Genomic DNA, 20,266 nt, shown 5'->3' on the forward strand with positions numbered 1-20,266 from the left:
GAGCATTGATTTGTCCTTTGTTCATAAGTGCTTCTCTTTGGGGTAGTTTTAATAAGGACAAGAACAACAAGCAAGACTGAACCCATTTTGTAAGGAATTGCATTGTTTACTATTACCTTTTTGTTCTTTGCTAATTTTACATCTTCTCGTCTTGATATTCCAACAAGTTGGAGTAACATGGGGACACTCCTTTTCATCTTCCTCATTTTTAATTTCTTTGCCCTTGTGATAGAAAAGCAGTTGACATCAACTCTAACTTTAGCATCTTTCTTTTAAGCAAAGTAGAAAGTGCTATCAAGTTGGGGTAGATGTTTGCTGACTTAGTCACCTCTGCCCACCAAGATTCTGTTCCATTTGTACTCCTCTTCTATCCAATTTTAAATCCTGGATTTTCCTTTGTTGGTGAAGACTTTAAACAGACAAGATTTTAGTCTGCCACCATTGTCTCTATCGGTACCCTCACAAAAGCACTGACTTTGATGCTGTATTTGGTAAGTGCTATTTGTTGGGGTAGTTTCAAGTGACATGTGCTACAAGAGAGTGTTGTCTTTTGGAATTTACAGTGACATCTGCATCTAAAACACATTAAGATCACTTCAAACAGGAGCATTGATTTGTCCTTTGTTCATAAGTGCTTCTCTTTGGGGTAGTTTTAATAAGGACAAGAACAACAAGCAAGACTGAACCCATTTTGTATGGAATTGCATTGTTTACTATTACCTTTTTGTTCTTTGCTAATTTTACATCTTGTCGTCTTGATATTCCAACAAGTTGGAGTAACATGGGGACACTCCTTTGCATCTGCCTCATTTTTAATTGATAGAAACCAGTTGAGGTCAACTCTAACTTTAGCATCTTTCTTTTAAGCAAAGTAGAAAGTGCTATCAAGTTGGGGTAGATGTTTGCTGACTTAGTCACCTCTGTCCACCATGATTCTGTTCCATTTGTACTCCTCTTCTATCCAATTTTAAATCCTGGATTTTCCTTTGTTGGTGAAGACTTTAAACAGACAAGATTTTAGTCTGCCACCATTGTCTCTATCGGTACCCTCACAAAAGCACTGACTTTGATGCTGTATTTGGTAAGTGCTATTTGTTGGGGTAGTTTCAAGTGACATGTGCTACAAGAGAGTGTTGTCTTTTGGAATTTACAGTTACATCTGCATCTAAAGCACATTAAGATCACTTCAAACAGGAGCATTGATTTGTCCTTTGTTCATAAGTGCTTCTCTTTGGGGTAGTTTTAATAAGGACACGTACAACAAGCAAGACTGAACCCATTTTGTATGGAATTGCATTGTTTACTATTACCTTTTTGTTCTTTGCTAATTTTACATCTTCTCGTCTTGATATTCCAACAAGTTGGAGTAACATCGGGACACTCCTTTGCATCTGCCTCATTTTTAATTTCTTTGCCCTTGTGATAGAAAACCAGTTGACGTCAACTCTAACTTTAGCATCTTTCTTTTAAGCAGAGTAGAAAGTGCTATCAAGTTGGGGTAGATGTTTGCTGACTAAGTCACCTCTGTCCACCACGATTCTGTTCCATTTGTACTCCTCTTCTATCCAATTTTAAATCCTGGATTTTCCTTTGCTGGTGAAGACTTTAAACTGACAAGATTTTAGTCTGCCACCATTGTCTCTATCGGTACCCTCACAAAAGCACTGACTTTGATGCTGTATTTGGTAAGTGCTATTTGTTGGGGTAGTTTCAAGTGACCTGTACTACAAGAGAGTGTTGTCTTATGGAATTTACAGTGACATCTGCATCTAAAACACATTAAGATCACTTCAAACAGGAGCATTGATTTGTCCTTTGTTCATAAGTGCTTCTCTTTGGGGTAGTTTTAATAAGGACAAGAACAACAAGCAAGACTGAACCCATTTTGTAAGGAATTGCATTGTTTACTACTACCTTTTTGTTCTTTGCTAATTTTACATCTTCTCGTCTTGATATTCCAACAAGTTGGAGTAACATGGGAACACTCCTTTGCATCTGCCTCATTTTTAATTGATAGAAAAGCAGTTGACATCAACTCTAACTTTAGCATCTTTCTTTTAAGCAAAGTAGAAAGTGCTATCAAGTTGGGGTAGATGTTTGCTGACTTAGTCACCTCTGCCCACCAAGATTCTGTTCTTTTTGTAGTCCTATTCTATTCAATTTTTAATTGCAACCTAGTAATGTTTGGAAAGAGAGGCAATCGTAATTCTGTTTTAGAATAACTGTTTTCATTTGGCCAGTGTTGTCCCTGTTTTTATTTTTATATTATGGTTTTGTCCATCATGCACTTCTACCACTTGCATCCAAACAGCAGCATACACACAGTAAACACTAGAGGGTGTGAGTTTGCATGAGAGTGCTCCCGTTGTTTACTGGTTTTGCACCTGGAATTGGTATAGCTTGTCAAATGGTCTCCTAATTCCTTCCTGCTGCAGGACACATAAAGCCTAGATGCATTTGCATCAAGTCAATTCAAATGTGTGAAAAATCCCATCACTTTCAACAATGCAGAGTTGTTCTGAAGACTTTCAGCCAGCAATCAAAACTTGATTAGCGTTCAAGAAAGGCTGAGTGTTAACGACTGTGGCAAAACCATAAGGCAAGTGCACCCTTATAATGGGACCTGGCAAAGTACATGTCTCATATCTGCTCTTTCTAACAGCAGACAACAAGATGCGTGTGGCACTGCCTGCCAATGATTTCTCTTGCTGCTAAAGACTATGAACGGACAAGGTTTTAATCTGCTACCATTGTCACTATCGGTACCCTCACAAAGGCACTGACTTGGATGCTGTAATTGGTAAGTGCTATTTGTTGGGGTAGTTTCAAGTGACCTGTGCTACAAGAGAATGTTGTCTTTTGGAATTCAGAGTGGCATCTGCATGCCTTGCTTATTAAATTTCAATCTAAAGCACATTAAGATCACTTCAAACAGGAGCATTGATTTGTCCTTTGTTCATAAGTGCTTCTCTTTGGGGTAGTTTTAATAAGGACAAGAACAACAAGCAAGACTGAACCCATTTTGTATGGAATTGCATTGTTTACTATTACCTTTTTGTTCTTTGCTAATTTTACATCTTCTCGTCTTGATATTCCAACAAGTTGGAGTAACATGGGGACACTCCTTTGCATCTTCCTCATTTTTAATTTCTTTGCCCTTGTGATAGAAAACCAGTTGACATCAACTCTAACTTTAGCATCTTTCTTTTAAGCAAAGTAGAAAGTGCTATCAAGTTGGGGTAGATGTTTGCTGACTTAGTCACCTCTGTCCACCACGATTCTGTTCCATTTGTACTCCTCTTCTATCCAATTTTAAATCCTGGATTTTCCTTTGTTGGTGAAGACTTTAAACAGACAAGATTTTAGTCTGCCACCATTGTCTCTATCGGTACCCTCACAAAAGCACTGACTTTGATGCTGTATTTGGTAAGTGCTATTTGTTGGGGTAGTTTCAAGTGACATGTGCTACAAGAGAGTGTTGTCTTTTGGAATTTACAGTGACATCTGCATCTAAAACACATTAAGATCACTTCAAACAGGAGCATTGATTTGTCCTTTGTTCATAAGTGCTTCTCTTTGGGGTAGTTTTAATAAGGACAAGAACAACAAGCAAGACTGAACCCATTTTGTATGGAATTGCATTGTTTACTATTACCTTTTTGTTCTTTGCTAATTTTACATCTTGTCGTCTTGATATTCCAACAAGTTGGAGTAACATGGGGACACTCCTTTGCATCTGCCTCATTTTTAATTGATAGAAACCAGTTGAGGTCAACTCTAACTTTAGCATCTTTCTTTTAAGCAAAGTAGAAAGTGCTATCAAGTTGGGGTAGATGTTTGCTGACTTAGTCACCTCTGCCCACCAAGATTCTGTTCTTTTTGTAGTCCTATTCTATTCAGTTTTTAATTGCAACCTAGTAATGTGTGGAAAGAGAAGCAATCGTAATTCTGTTTTAGAATAACTGTTTCTCATTTGGCCAGTGTTGTCCCTGTTTTTATTTTTATATTATGGTTTTGTCCATCATGCACTTCTACCACTTGCATCCAAACAGCAGCATACACACTGTAAACACTAGAGGGTGTAAGTTTGCATGAGAGTGCTCCCGTTGTTTACTGCTTTTGCACCTGGAATTGGTATAGCTTGTCAAATGGTCTCCTAATTCCTTCCTGCTGCAGGACACATAAGGCCTAGATGCATTTGCATCAAGTCAATTCAAATGTGTGAAAAATCCCATCACTTTCAACAATGCAGAGTTGTTCTGAAGACTTTCAGCCAGCAATCAAAACTTGATTAGCGTTCAAGAAAGGCTGAGTGTTCACGACTGTGGCAAAACCATAAGGCAAGTGCACCCTTATAATGGGTCCTGGCAAAGTACATGTCTCATATCTGCTCTTTCTAACAGCAGACAACAAGATGCGTGTGGCACTGCCTGCCAATGATTTCTCTTGCTGCTAAAGACTATGAACGGACAAGGTTTTAATCTGCTACTATTGTCACTATCGGTACCCTCACAAAGGCACTGACTTGGATGCTGTATTTGGTAAGTGCTATTTGTTGGGGTAGTTTCAAATGACATGTGCTACAAGAGAGTGTTGTCTTTTGGAATTTACAGTGACATCTGCATCTAAAACACATTAAGATCACTTCAAACAGGAGCATTGATTTGTCCTTTGTTCATAAGTGCTTCTCTTTGGGGTAGTTTTAATAAGGACAAGAACAAGCAAGACTGAACCCATTTTGTATGGAATTGCATTGTTTACTATTACCTTTTTGTTCTTTGCTAATTTTACATCTTCTCGTCTTGATATTCCAACAAGTTGGAGTAACATGGGGACACTCCTTTGCATCTGCCTCATTTTTAATTGATAGAAACCAGTTGAGGTCAACTCTAACTTTAGCATCTTTCTTTTAAGCAAAGTAGAAAGTGCTATCAAGTTGGGGTAGATGTTTGCTGACTTAGTCACCTCTGCCCACCAAGATTCTGTTCTTTTTGTAGTCCTATTCTATTCAGTTTTTAATTGCAACCTAGTAATGTGTGGAAAGAGAAGCAATCGTAATTCTGTTTTAAAATAACTGTTTCTCATTTGGCCAGTGTTGTCCCTGTTTTTATTTTTATATTATGGTTTTGTCCATCATGCACTTCTACCACTTGCATCCAAACAGCAGCATACACACTGTAAACACTAGAGGGTGTAAGTTTGCATGAGAGTGCTCCCGTTGTTTACTGCTTTTGCACCTGGAATTGGTATAGCTTGTCAAATGGTCTCCTAATTCCTTCCTGCTGCAGGACACATAAGGCCTAGATGCATTTGCATCAAGTCAATTCAAATGTGTGAAAAATCCCATCACTTTCAACAATGCAGAGTTGTTCTGAAGACTTTCAGCCAGCAATCAAAACTTGATTAGCGTTCAAGAAAGGCTGAGTGTTCACGACTGTGGCAAAACCATAAGGCAAGTGCACCCTTATAATGGGTCCTGGCAAAGTACATGTCTCATATCTGCTCTTTCTAACAGCAGACAACAAGATGCGTGTGGCACTGCCTGCCAATGATTTCTCTTGCTGCTAAAGACTATGAACGGACAAGGTTTTAATCTGCTACTATTGTCACTATCGGTACCCTCACAAAGGCACTGACTTGGATGCTGTAATTGGTAAGTGCTATTTGTTGGGGTAGTTTCAAGTGACCTGTGCTACAAGAGAATGTTGTCTTTTGGAATTCAGAGTGGCATCTGCATGCCTTGCTTATTAAATTTCAATCTAAAGCACATTAAKATCACTTTAAACAGGAGCATTGATTTGTCCTTTGTTCATAAGTGCTTCTCTTTGGGGTAGTTTTAATAAGGACAAGAACAACAAGCAAGACTGAACCCATTTTGTATGGAATTGCATTGTTTACTATTACCTTTTTGTTCTTTGCTAATTTTACATCTTCTCGTCTTGATATTCCAACAAGTTGGAGTAACATGGGGACACTCCTTTGCATCTTCCTCATTTTTAATTTCTTTGCCCTTGTGATAGAAAACCAGTTGACATCAACTCTAACTTTAGCATCTTTCTTTTAAGCAAAGTAGAAAGTGCTATCAAGTTGGGGTAGATGTTTGCTGACTTAGTCACCTCTGTCCACCACGATTCTGTTCCATTTGTACTCCTCTTCTATCCAATTTTAAATCCTGGATTTTCCTTTGTTGGTGAAGACTTTAAACAGACAAGATTTTAGTCTGCCACCATTGTCTCTATCGGTACCCTCACAAAAGCACTGACTTTGATGTTGTATTTGGTAAGTGCTATTTGTTGGGGTAGTTTCAAGTGACATGTGCTACAAGAGAGTGTTGTCTTTTGGAATTTACAGTGACATCTGCATCTAAAACACATTAAGATCACTTCAAACAGGAGCATTGATTTGTCCTTTGTTCATAAGTGCTTCTCTTTGGGGTAGTTTTAATAAGGACAAGAACAACAAGCAAGACTGAACCCATTTTGTATGGAATTGCATTGTTTACTATTACCTTTTTGTTCTTTGCTAATTTTACATCTTGTCGTCTTGATATTCCAACAAGTTGGAGTAACATGGGGACACTCCTTTGCATCTGCCTCATTTTTAATTGATAGAAACCAGTTGAGGTCAACTCTAACTTTAGCATCTTTCTTTTAAGCAAAGTAGAAAGTGCTATCAAGTTGGGGTAGATGTTTGCTGACTTAGTCACCTCTGCCCACCAAGATTCTGTTCTTTTTGTAGTCCTATTCTATTCAGTTTTTAATTGCAACCTAGTAATGTGTGGAAAGAGAAGCAATCGTAATTCTGTTTTAGAATAACTGTTTCTCATTTGGCCAGTGTTGTCCCTGTTTTTATTTTTATATTATGGTTTTGTCCATCATGCACTTCTACCACTTGCATCCAAACAGCAGCATACACACTGTAAACACTAGAGGGTGTAAGTTTGCATGAGAGTGCTCCCGTTGTTTACTGCTTTTGCACCTGGAATTGGTATAGCTTGTCAAATGGTCTCCTAATTCCTTCCTGCTGCAGGACACATAAGGCCTAGATGCATTTGCATCAAGTCAATTCAAATGTGTGAAAAATCCCATCACTTTCAACAATGCAGAGTTGTTCTGAAGACTTTCAGCCAGCAATCAAAACTTGATTAGCGTTCAAGAAAGGCTGAGTGTTAACGACTGTGGCAAAACCATAAGGCAAGTGCACCCTTATAATGGGTCCTGGCAAAATACATGTCTCATATCTGCTCTTTCTAACAGCAGACAACAAGATGCGTGTGTCACTGCCTGCCAATGATTTCTCTTGCTGCTAAAGACCATGAACGGACAAGGTTTTAATCTGCTACTATTGTCACTATCGGTACCCTCACAAAGGCACTGACTTGGATGCTGTAATTGGTAAGTGCTATTTGTTGGGGTAGTTTCAAGTGACCTGTGCTACAAGAGAATGTTGTCTTTTGGAATTCAGAGTGGCATCTGCATGCCTTGCTTATTRAATTTCAATCTAAAGCACATTAAGATCACTTCAAACAGGAGCATTGATTTGTCCTTTGTTCATAAGTGCTTCTCTTTGGGGTAGTTTTAATAAGGACAAGAACAACAAGCAAGACTGAACCCATTTTGTATGGAATTGCATTGTTTACTATTACCTTTTTGTTCTTTGCTAATTTTACATCTTCTCGTCTTGATATTCCAACAAGTTGGAGTAACATGGGGACACTCCTTTGCATCTTCCTCATTTTTAATTTCTTTGCCCTTGTGATAGAAAACCAGTTGACATCAACTCTAACTTTAGCATCTTTCTTTTAAGCAAAGTAGAAAGTGCTATCAAGTTGGGGTAGATGTTTGCTGACTTAGTCACCTCTGCCCACCAMGATTCYTTTCCATTTGTACTCCTCTTCTATCCAATTTTAAATCCTGGATTTTCCTTTGTTGGTGAAGACTTTAAACAGACAAGATTTTAGTCTGCCACCATTGTCTCTATCGGTACCCTCACAAAAGCACTGACTTTGATGCTGTATTTGGTAAGTGCTATTTGTTGGGGTAGTTTCAAGTGACCTGTGCTACAAGAGAGTGTTGTCTTTTGGAATTCAGAGTGGCATCTGCATGCCTTGCTTATTAAATTTCAATCTAAAGCACATTAAGATCACTTCAAACAGGAGCATTGATTTGTCCTTTGTTCATAAGTGCTTCTCTTTGGGGTAGTTTTAATAAGGACAAGAACAAAAAGCAAGACTGAACCCATTTTGTATGGAATTGCATTGTTTACTATTACCTTTTTGTTCTTTGCTAATTTTACATCTTCTCGTCTTGATATTCCAACAAGTTGGAGTAACATGGGGACACTCCTTTGCATCTGCCTCATTTTTAATTGATAGAAACCAGTTGAGGTCAACTCTAACTTTAGCATCTTTCTTTTAAGCAAAGTAGAAAGTGCTATCAAGTTGGGGTAGATGTTTGYTGACTTAGTCACCTCTGCCCACCAAGATTCTGTTCTTTTTGTAGTCCTATTCTATTCAGTTTTTAATTGCAACCTAGTAATGTGTGGAAAGAGAAGCAATCGTAATTCTGTTTTAGAATAACTGTTTCTCATTTGGCCAGTGTTGTCCCTGTTTTTATTTTTATATTATGGTTTTGTCCATCATGCACTTCTACCACTTGCATCCAAACAGCAGCATACACAMTGTAAACACTAGAGGGTGTAAGTTTGCATGAGAGTGCTCCCGTTGTTTACTGCTTTTGCACCTGGAATTGGTATAGCTTGTCAAATGGTCTCCTAATTCCTTCCTGCTGCAGGACACATAAGGCCTAGATGCATTTGCATCAAGTCAATTCAAATGTGTGAAAAATCCCATCACTTTCAACAATGCAGAGTTGTTCTGAAGACTTTCAGCCAGCAATCAAAACTTGATTAGCGTTCAAGAAAGGCTGAGTGTTMACGACTGTGGCAAAACCATAAGGCAAGTGCACCCTTATAATGGGTCCTGGCAAARTACATGTCTCATATCTGCTCTTTCTAACAGCAGACAACAAGATGCGTGTGGCACTGCCTGCCAATGATTTCTCTTGCTGCTAAAGACTATGAACGGACAAGGTTTTAATCTGCTACTATTGTCACTATCGGTACCCTCACAAAGGCACTGACTTGGATGCTGTATTTGGTAAGTGCTATTTGTTGGGGTAGTTTCAARTGACATGTGCTACAAGAGAGTGTTGTCTTTTGGAATTTACAGTGACATCTGCATCTAAAACACATTAAGATCACTTCAAACAGGAGCATTGATTTGTCCTTTGTTCATAAGTGCTTCTCTTTGGGGTAGTTTTAATAAGGACAAGAACAAGCAAGACTGAACCCATTTTGTATGGAATTGCATTGTTTACTATTACCTTTTTGTTCTTTGCTAATTTTACATCTTCTCGTCTTGATATTCCAACAAGTTGGAGTAACATGGGGACACTCCTTTGCATCTGCCTCATTTTTAATTGATAGAAACCAGTTGAGGTCAACTCTAACTTTAGCATCTTTCTTTTAAGCAAAGTAGAAAGTGCTATCAAGTTGGGGTAGATGTTTGCTGACTTAGTCACCTCTGCCCACCAAGATTCTGTTCTTTTTGTAGTCCTATTCTATTCAGTTTTTAATTGCAACCTAGTAATGTGTGGAAAGAGAAGCAATCGTAATTCTGTTTTARAATAACTGTTTCTCATTTGGCCAGTGTTGTCCCTGTTTTTATTTTTATATTATGGTTTTGTCCATCATGCACTTCTACCACTTGCATCCAAACAGCAGCATACACACTGTAAACACTAGAGGGTGTAAGTTTGCATGAGAGTGCTCCCGTTGTTTACTGCTTTTGCACCTGGAATTGGTATAGCTTGTCAAATGGTCTCCTAATTCCTTCCTGCTGCAGGACACATAAGGCCTAGATGCATTTGCATCAAGTCAATTCAAATGTGTGAAAAATCCCATCACTTTCAACAATGCAGAGTTGTTCTGAAGACTTTCAGCCAGCAATCAAAACTTGATTAGCGTTCAAGAAAGGCTGAGTGTTMACGACTGTGGCAAAACCATAAGGCAAGTGCACCCTTATAATGGGTCCTGGCAAAGTACATGTCTCATATCTGCTCTTTCTAACAGCAGACAACAAGATGCGTGTGGCACTGCCTGCCAATGATTTCTCTTGCTGCTAAAGACTATGAACGGACAAGGTTTTAATCTGCTACTATTGTCACTATCGGTACCCTCACAAAGGCACTGACTTGGATGCTGTAATTGGTAAGTGCTATTTGTTGGGGTAGTTTCAAGTGACCTGTGCTACAAGAGAATGTTGTCTTTTGGAATTCAGAGTGGCATCTGCATGCCTTGCTTATTAAATTTCAATCTAAAGCACATTAAKATCACTTTAAACAGGAGCATTGATTTGTCCTTTGTTCATAAGTGCTTCTCTTTGGGGTAGTTTTAATAAGGACAAGAACAACAAGCAAGACTGAACCCATTTTGTATGGAATTGCATTGTTTACTATTACCTTTTTGTTCTTTGCTAATTTTACATCTTCTCGTCTTGATATTCCAACAAGTTGGAGTAACATGGGGACACTCCTTTGCATCTTCCTCATTTTTAATTTCTTTGCCCTTGTGATAGAAAACCAGTTGACATCAACTCTAACTTTAGCATCTTTCTTTTAAGCAAAGTAGAAAGTGCTATCAAGTTGGGGTAGATGTTTGCTGACTTAGTCACCTCTGTCCACCACGATTCTGTTCCATTTGTACTCCTCTTCTATCCAATTTTAAATCCTGGATTTTCCTTTGTTGGTGAAGACTTTAAACAGACAAGATTTTAGTCTGCCACCATTGTCTCTATCGGTACCCTCACAAAAGCACTGACTTTGATGCTGTATTTGGTAAGTGCTATTTGTTGGGGTAGTTTCAAGTGACATGTGCTACAAGAGAGTGTTGTCTTTTGGAATTTACAGTGACATCTGCATCTAAAACACATTAAGATCACTTCAAACAGGAGCATTGATTTGTCCTTTGTTCATAAGTGCTTCTCTTTGGGGTAGTTTTAATAAGGACAAGAACAACAAGCAAGACTGAACCCATTTTGTATGGAATTGCATTGTTTACTATTACCTTTTTGTTCTTTGCTAATTTTACATCTTGTCGTCTTGATATTCCAACAAGTTGGAGTAACATGGGGACACTCCTTTGCATCTGCCTCATTTTTAATTGATAGAAACCAGTTGAGGTCAACTCTAACTTTAGCATCTTTCTTTTAAGCAAAGTAGAAAGTGCTATCAAGTTGGGGTAGATGTTTGCTGACTTAGTCACCTCTGCCCACCAAGATTCTGTTCTTTTTGTAGTCCTATTCTATTCAGTTTTTAATTGCAACCTAGTAATGTGTGGAAAGAGAAGCAATCGTAATTCTGTTTTAGAATAACTGTTTCTCATTTGGCCAGTGTTGYCCCTGTTTTTATTTTTATATTATGGTTTTGTCCATCATGCACTTCTACCACTTGCATCCAAACAGCAGCATACACACTGTAAACACTAGAGGGTGTAAGTTTGCATGAGAGTGCTCCCGTTGTTTACTGCTTTTGCACCTGGAATTGGTATAGCTTGTCAAATGGTCTCCTAATTCCTTCCTGCTGCAGGACACATAAGGCCTAGATGCATTTGCATCAAGTCAATTCAAATGTGTGAAAAATCCCATCACTTTCAACAATGCAGAGTTGTTCTGAAGACTTTCAGCCAGCAATCAAAACTTGATTAGCGTTCAAGAAAGGCTGAGTGTTAACGACTGTGGCAAAACCATAAGGCAAGTGCACCCTTATAATGGGTCCTGGCAAAATACATGTCTCATATCTGCTCTTTCTAACAGCAGACAACAAGATGCGTGTGTCACTGCCTGCCAATGATTTCTCTTGCTGCTAAAGACCATGAACGGACAAGGTTTTAATCTGCTACYATTGTCACTATCGGTACCCTCACAAAGGCACTGACTTGGATGCTGTAATTGGTAAGTGCTATTTGTTGGGGTAGTTTCAAGTGACCTGTGCTACAAGAGAATGTTGTCTTTTGGAATTCAGAGTGGCATCTGCATGCCTTGCTTATTGAATTTCAATCTAAAGCACATTAAGATCACTTCAAACAGGAGCATTGATTTGTCCTTTGTTCATAAGTGCTTCTCTTTGGGGTAGTTTTAATAAGGACAAGAACAACAAGCAAGACTGAACCCATTTTGTATGGAATTGCATTGTTTACTATTACCTTTTTGTTCTTTGCTAATTTTACATCTTCTCGTCTTGATATTCCAACAAGTTGGAGTAACATGGGGACACTCCTTTGCATCTTCCTCATTTTTAATTTCTTTGCCCTTGTGATAGAAAACCAGTTGACATCAACTCTAACTTTAGCATCTTTCTTTTAAGCAAAGTAGAAAGTGCTATCAAGTTGGGGTAGATGTTTGCTGACTTAGTCACCTCTGCCCACCAAGATTCCTTTCCATTTGTACTCCTCTTCTATCCAATTTTAAATCCTGGATTTTCCTTTGTTGGTGAAGACTTTAAACAGACAAGATTTTAGTCTGCCACCATTGTCTCTATCGGTACCCTCACAAAAGCACTGACTTTGATGCTGTATTTGGTAAGTGCTATTTGTTGGGGTAGTTTCAAGTGACCTGTGCTACAAGAGAGTGTTGTCTTTTGGAATTCAGAGTGGCATCTGCATGCCTTGCTTATTAAATTTCAATCTAAAGCACATTAAGATCACTTCAAACAGGAGCATTGATTTGTCCTTTGTTCATAAGTGCTTCTCTTTGGGGTAGTTTTAATAAGGACAAGAACAAMAAGCAAGACTGAACCMATTTTGTATGGAATTGCATTGTTTACTATTACCTTTTTGTTCTTTGCTAATTTTACATCTTCTCGTCTTGATATTCCAACAAGTTGGAGTAACATGGGGACACTCCTTTGCATCTGCCTCATTTTTAATTGATAGAAACCAGTTGAGGTCAACTCTAACTTTAGCATCTTTCTTTTAAGCAAAGTAGAAAGTGCTATCAAGTTGGGGTAGATGTTTGTTGACTTAGTCACCTCTGCCCACCAAGATTCTGTTCTTTTTGTAGTCCTATTCTATTCAGTTTTTAATTGCAACCTAGTAATGTGTGGAAAGAGAAGCAATCGTAAWTCTGTTTTAGAATAACTGTTTCTCATTTGGCCAGTGTTGTCCCTGTTTTTATTTTTATATTATGGTTTTGTCCATCATGCACTTCTACCACTTGCATCCAAACAGCAGCATACACAATGTAAACACTAGAGGGTGTAAGTTTGCATGAGAGTGCTCCCGTTGTTTACTGCTTTTGCACCTGGAATTGGTATAGCTTGTCAAATGGTCTCCTAATTCCTTCCTGCTGCAGGACACATAAGGCCTAGATGCATTTGCATCAAGTCAATTCAAATGTGTGAAAAATCCCATCACTTTCAACAATGCAGAGTTGTTCTGAAGACTTTCAGCCAGCAATCAAAACTTGATTAGCGTTCAAGAAAGGCTGAGTGTTAACGACTGTGGCAAAACCATAAGGCAAGTGCACCCTTATAATGGGTCCTGGCAAAATACATGTCTCATATCTGCTCTTTCTAACAGCAGACAACAAGATGCGTGTGGCACTGCCTGCCAATGATTTCTCTTGCTGCTAAAGACTATGAACGGACAAGGTTTTAATCTGCTACTATTGTCACTATCTGTACCCTCACAAAGGCACTGACTTGGATGCTGTAATTGGTAAGTGCTATTTGTTGGGGTAGTTTCAAGTGACCTGTGCTACAAGAGAATGTTGTCTTTTGGAATTCAGAGTGGCATCTGCATGCCTTGCTTATTAAATTTCAATCTAAAGCACATTAAGATCACTTCAAACAGGAGCATTGATTTGTCCTTTGTTCATAAGTGCTTCTCTTTGGGGTAGTTTTAATAAGGACAAGAACAACAAGCAAGACTGAACCCATTTTGTAAGGAATTGCATTGTTTACTATTACCTTTTTGTTCTTTGCTAATTTTACATCTTCTCGTCTTGATATTCCAACAAGTTGGAGTAACATGGGGACACTCCTTTTCATCTTCCTCATTTTTAATTTCTTTGCCCTTGTGATAGAAAAGCAGTTGACATCAACTCTAACTTTAGCATCTTTCTTTTAAGCAAAGTAGAAAGTGCTATCAAGTTGGGGTAGATGTTTGCTGACTTAGTCACCTCTGCCCACCAAGATTCTGTTCCATTTGTACTCCTCTTCTATCCAATTTTAAATCCTGGATTTTCCTTTGTTGGTGAAGACTTTAAACAGACAAGATTTTAGTCTGCCACCATTGTCTCTATCGGTACCCTCACAAAAGCACTGACTTTGATGCTGTATTTGGTAAGTGCTATTTGTTGGGGTAGTTTCAAGTGACATGTGCTACAAGAGAGTGTTGTCTTTTGGAATTTACAGTGACATCTGCATCTAAAACACATTAAGATCACTTCAAACAGGAGCATTGATTTGTCCTTTGTTCATAAGTGCTTCTCTTTGGGGTAGTTTTAATAAGGACAAGAACAACAAGCAAGACTGAACCCATTTTGTATGGAATTGCATTGTTTACTATTACCTTTTTGTTCTTTGCTAATTTTACATCTTCTCGTCTTGATATTCCAACAAGTTGGAGTAACATGGGGACACTCCTTTGCATCTGCCTCATTTTTAATTGATAGAAACCAGTTGAGGTCAACTCTAACTTTAGCATCTTTCTTTTAAGCAAAGTAGAAAGTGCTATCAAGTTGGGGTAGATGTTTGCTGACTTAGTCACCTCTGTCCACCATGATTCTGTTCCATTTGTACTCCTCTTCTATCCAATTTTAAATCCTGGATTTTCCTTTGTTGGTGAAGACTTTAAACAGACAAGATTTTAGTCTGCCACCATTGTCTCTATCGGTACCCTCACAAAAGCACTGACTTTGATGCTGTATTTGGTAAGTGCTATTTGTTGGGGTAGTTTCAAGTGACATGTGCTACAAGAGAGTGTTGTCTTTTGGAATTTACAGTGACATCTGCATCTAAAGCACATTAAGATCACTTCAAACAGGAGCATTGATTTGTCCTTTGTTCATAAGTGCTTCTCTTTGGGGTAGTTTTAATAAGGACACGTACAACAAGCAAGACTGAACCCATTTTGTATGGAATTGCATTGTTTACTATTACCTTTTTGTTCTTTGCTAATTTTACATCTTCTCGTCTTGATATTCCAACAAGTTGGAGTAACATCGGGACACTCCTTTGCATCTGCCTCATTTTTAATTTCTTTGCCCTTGTGATAGAAAACCAGTTGACGTCAACTCTAACTTTAGCATCTTTCTTTTAAGCAGAGTAGAAAGTGCTATCAAGTTGGGGTAGATGTTTGCTGACTAAGTCACCTCTGTCCACCACGATTCTGTTCCATTTGTACTCCTCTTCTATCCAATTTTAAATCCTGGATTTTCCTTTGCTGGTGAAGACTTTAAACTGACAAGATTTTAGTCTGCCACCATTGTCTCTATCGGTACCCTCACAAAAGCACTGACTTTGATGCTGTATTTGGTAAGTGCTATTTGTTGGGGTAGTTTCAAGTGACCTGTACTACAAGAGAGTGTTGTCTTATGGAATTTACAGTGACATCTGCATCTAAAACACATTAAGATCACTTCAAACAGGAGCATTGATTTGTCCTTTGTTCATAAGTGCTTCTCTTTGGGGTAGTTTTAATAAGGACAAGAACAACAAGCAAGACTGAACCCATTTTGTAAGGAATTGCATTGTTTACTACTACCTTTTTGTTCTTTGCTAATTTTACATCTTCTCGTCTTGATATTCCAACAAGTTGGAGTAACATGGGAACACTCCTTTGCATCTGCCTCATTTTTAATTGATAGAAAAGCAGTTGACATCAACTCTAACTTTAGCATCTTTCTTTTAAGCAAAGTAGAAAGTGCTATCAAGTTGGGGTAGATGTTTGCTGACTTAGTCACCTCTGCCCACCAAGATTCTGTTCTTTTTGTAGTCCTATTCTATTCAATTTTTAATTGCAACCTAGTAATGTTTGGAAAGAGAGGCAATCGTAATTCTGTTTTAGAATAACTGTTTCTCATTTGGCCAGTGTTGTCCCTGTTTTTATTTTTATATTATGGTTTTGTCCATCATGCACTTCTACCACTTGCATCCAAACAGCAGCATACACACAGTAAACACTAGAGGGTGTGAGTTTGCATGAGAGTGCTCCCGTTGTTTACTGGTTTTGCACCTGGAATTGGTATAGCTTGTCAAATGGTCTCCTAATTCCTTCCTGCTGCAGGACACATAAAGCCTAGATGCATTTGCATCAAGTCAATTCAAATGTGTGAAAAATCCCATCACTTTCAACAATGCAGAGTTGTTCTGAAGACTTTCAGCCAGCAATCAAAACTTGATTAGCGTTCAAGAAAGGCTGAGTGTTAACGACTGTGGCAAAACCATAAGGCAAGTGCACCCTTATAATGGGTCCTGGCAAAGTACATGTCTCATATCTGCTCTTTCTAACAGCAGACAACAAGATGCGTGTGGCACTGCCTGCCAATGATTTCTCTTGCTGCTAAAGACTATGAACGGACAARGTTTTAATCTGCTACCATTGTCACTATCGGTACCCTCACAAAGGCACTGACTTGGATGCTGTAATTGGTAAGTGCTATTTGTTGGGGTAGTTTCAAGTGACCTGTGCTACAAGAGAATGTTGTCTTTTGGAATTCAGAGTGGCATCTGCATGCCTTGCTTATTAAATTTCAATCTAAAGCACATTAAGATCACTTCAAACAGGAGCATTGATTTGTCCTTTGTTCATAAGTGCTTCTCTTTGGGGTAGTTTTAATAAGGACAAGAACAACAAGCAAGACTGAACCCATTTTGTATGGAATTGCATTGTTTACTATTACCTTTTTGTTCTTTGCTAATTTTACATCTTCTCGTCTTGATATTCCAACAAGTTGGAGTAACATGGGGACACTCCTTTGCATCTTCCTCATTTTTAATTTCTTTGCCCTTGTGATAGAAAACCAGTTGACATCAACTCTAACTTTAGCATCTTTCTTTTAAGCAGAGCAGAAAGTGCTATCAAGTTGGGGTAGATGTTTGCTGACTAAGTCACCTCTGTCCACCATGATTCTGTTCCATTTGTACTCCTCTTCTGTCCAATTTCAAATCCTGGATTTTCCTTTGTTGGTGAAGACTTTAAACAGACAAGAWTTTAGTCTGCCACCATTGTCTCTATCGGTACCCTCACAAAAGCACTGACTTTGATGCTGTATTTGGTAAGTGCTATTTGTTGGGGTAGTTTCAAGTGACATGTGCTACAAGAGAGTGTTGTCTTTTGGAATTTACAGTGACATCTGCATCTAAAACACATTAAGATCACTTCAAACAGGAGCATTGATTTGTCCTTTGTTCATAAGTGCTTCTCTTTGGGGTAGTTTTAATAAGGACAAGAACAACAAGCAAGACTGAACCCATTTTGTATGGAATTGCATTGTTTACTATTACCTTTTTGTTCTTTGCTAATTTTACATCTTGTCGTTTTGATATTCCAACAAGTTGGAGTAACATGGGGACACTCCTTTGCATCTGCCTCATTTTTAATTGATAGAAACCAGTTGAGGTCAACTCTAACTTTAGCATCTTTCTTTTAAGCAAAGTAGAAAGTGCTATCAAGTTGGGGTAGATGTTTGCTGACTTAGTCACCTCTGCCCACCAAGATTCTGTTCTTTTTGTAGTCCTATTCTATTCAGTTTTTAATTGCAACCTAGTAATGTGTGGAAAGAGAAGCAATCGTAATTCTGTTTTAGAATAACTGTTTCTCATTTGGCCAGTGTTGTCCCTGTTTTTATTTTTATATTATGGTTTTGTCCATCATGCACTTCTACCACTTGCATCCAAACAGCAGCATACACACTGTAAACACTAGAGGGTGTAAGTTTGCATGAGAGTGCTCCCGTTGTTTACTGCTTTTGCACCTGGAATTGGTATAGCTTGTCAAATGGTCTCCTAATTCCTTCCTGCTGCAGGACACATAAGGCCTAGATGCATTTGCATCAAGTCAATTCAAATGTGTGAAAAATCCCATCACTTTCAACAATGCAGAGTTGTTCTGAAGACTTTCAGCCAGCAATCAAAACTTGATTAGCGTTCAAGAAAGGCTGAGTGTTCACGACTGTGGCAAAACCATAAGGCAAGTGCACCCTTATAATGGGTCCTGGCAAAGTACATGTCTCATATCTGCTCTTTCTAACAGCAGACAACAAGATGCGTGTGGCACTGCCTGCCAATGATTTCTCTTGCTGCTAAAGACTATGAACGGACAAGGTTTTAATYTGCTACTATTGTCACTATCGGTACCCTCACAAAGGCACTGACTTGGATGCTGTATTTGGTAAGTGCTATTTGTTGGGGTAGTTTCAAGTGACATGTGCTACAAGAGAGTGTTGTCTTTTGGAATTTACAGTGACATCTGCATCTAAAACACATTAAGATCACTTCAAACAGGAGCATTGATTTGTCCTTTGTTCATAAGTGCTTCTCTTTGGGGTAGTTTTAATAAGGACAAGAACAAGCAAGACTGAACCCATTTTGTATGGAATTGCATTGTTTACTATTACCTTTTTGTTCTTTGCTAATTTTACATCTTCTCGTCTTGATATTCCAACAAGTTGGAGTAACATGGGGACACTCCTTTGCATCTGCCTCATTTTTAATTGATAGAAACCAGTTGAGGTCAACTCTAACTTTAGCATCTTTCTTTTAAGCAAAGTAGAAAGTGCTATCAAGTTGGGGTAGATGTTTGCTGACTTAGTCACCTCTGCCCACCAAGATTCTGTTCTTTTTGTAGTCCTATTCTATTCAGTTTTTAATTGCAACCTAGTAATGTGTGGAAAGAGAAGCAATCGTAATTCTGTTTTAAAATAACTGTTTCTCATTTGGCCAGTGTTGTCCCTGTTTTTATTTTTATATTATGGTTTTGTCCATCATGCACTTCTACCACTTGCATCCAAACAGCAGCATACACACTGTAAACACTAGAGGGTGTRAGTTTGCATGAGAGTGCTCCCGTTGTTTACTGCTTTTGCACCTGGAATTGGTATAGCTTGTCAAATGGTCTCCTAATTCCTTCCTGCTGCAGGACACATAAGGCCTAGATGCATTTGCATCAAGTCAATTCAAATGTGTGAAAAATCCCATCACTTTCAACAATGCAGAGTTGTTCTGAAGACTTTCAGCCAGCAATCAAAACTTGATTAGCGTTCAAGAAAGGCTGAGTGTTCACGACTGTGGCAAAACCATAAGGCAAGTGCACCCTTATAATGGGTCCTGGCAAAGTACATGTCTCATATCTGCTCTTTCTAACAGCAGACAACAAGATGCGTGTGGCACTGCCTGCCAATGATTTCTCTTGCTGCTAAAGACTATGAACGGACAAGGTTTTAATCTGCTACTATTGTCACTATCGGTACCCTCACAAAGGCACTGACTTGGATGCTGTAATTGGTAAGTGCTATTTGTTGGGGTAGTTTCAAGTGACCTGTGCTACAAGAGAATGTTGTCTTTTGGAATTCAGAGTGGCATCTGCATGCCTTGCTTATTAAATTTCAATCTAAAGCACATTAATATCACTTTAAACAGGAGCATTGATTTGTCCTTTGTTCATAAGTGCTTCTCTTTGGGGTAGTTTTAATAAGGACAAGAACAACAAGCAAGACTGAACCCATTTTGTATGGAATTGCATTGTTTACTATTACCTTTTTGTTCTTTGCTAATTTTACATCTTCTCGTCTTGATATTCCAACAAGTTGGAGTAACATGGGGACACTCCTTTGCATCTTCCTCATTTTTAATTTCTTTGCCCTTGTGATAGAAAACCAGTTGACATCAACTCTAACTTTAGCATCTTTCTTTTAAGCAAAGTAGAAAGTGCTATCAAGTTGGGGTAGATGTTTGCTGACTTAGTCACCTCTGTCCACCACGATTCTGTTCCATTTGTACTCCTCTTCTATCCAATTTTAAATCCTGGATTTTCCTTTGTTGGTGAAGACTTTAAACAGACAAGATTTTAGTCTGCCACCATTGTCTCTATCGGTACCCTCACAAAAGCACTGACTTTGATGCTGTATTTGGTAAGTGCTATTTGTTGGGGTAGTTTCAAGTGACATGTGCTACAAGAGAGTGTTGTCTTTTGGAATTTACAGTGACAT

The sequence above is a fragment of the Danio rerio genome, chromosome 4 (assembly GCF_049306965.1).
Source record: "Danio rerio strain Tuebingen ecotype United States chromosome 4, GRCz12tu, whole genome shotgun sequence".
Taxonomy (NCBI): domain Eukaryota; kingdom Metazoa; phylum Chordata; class Actinopteri; order Cypriniformes; family Danionidae; genus Danio; species Danio rerio.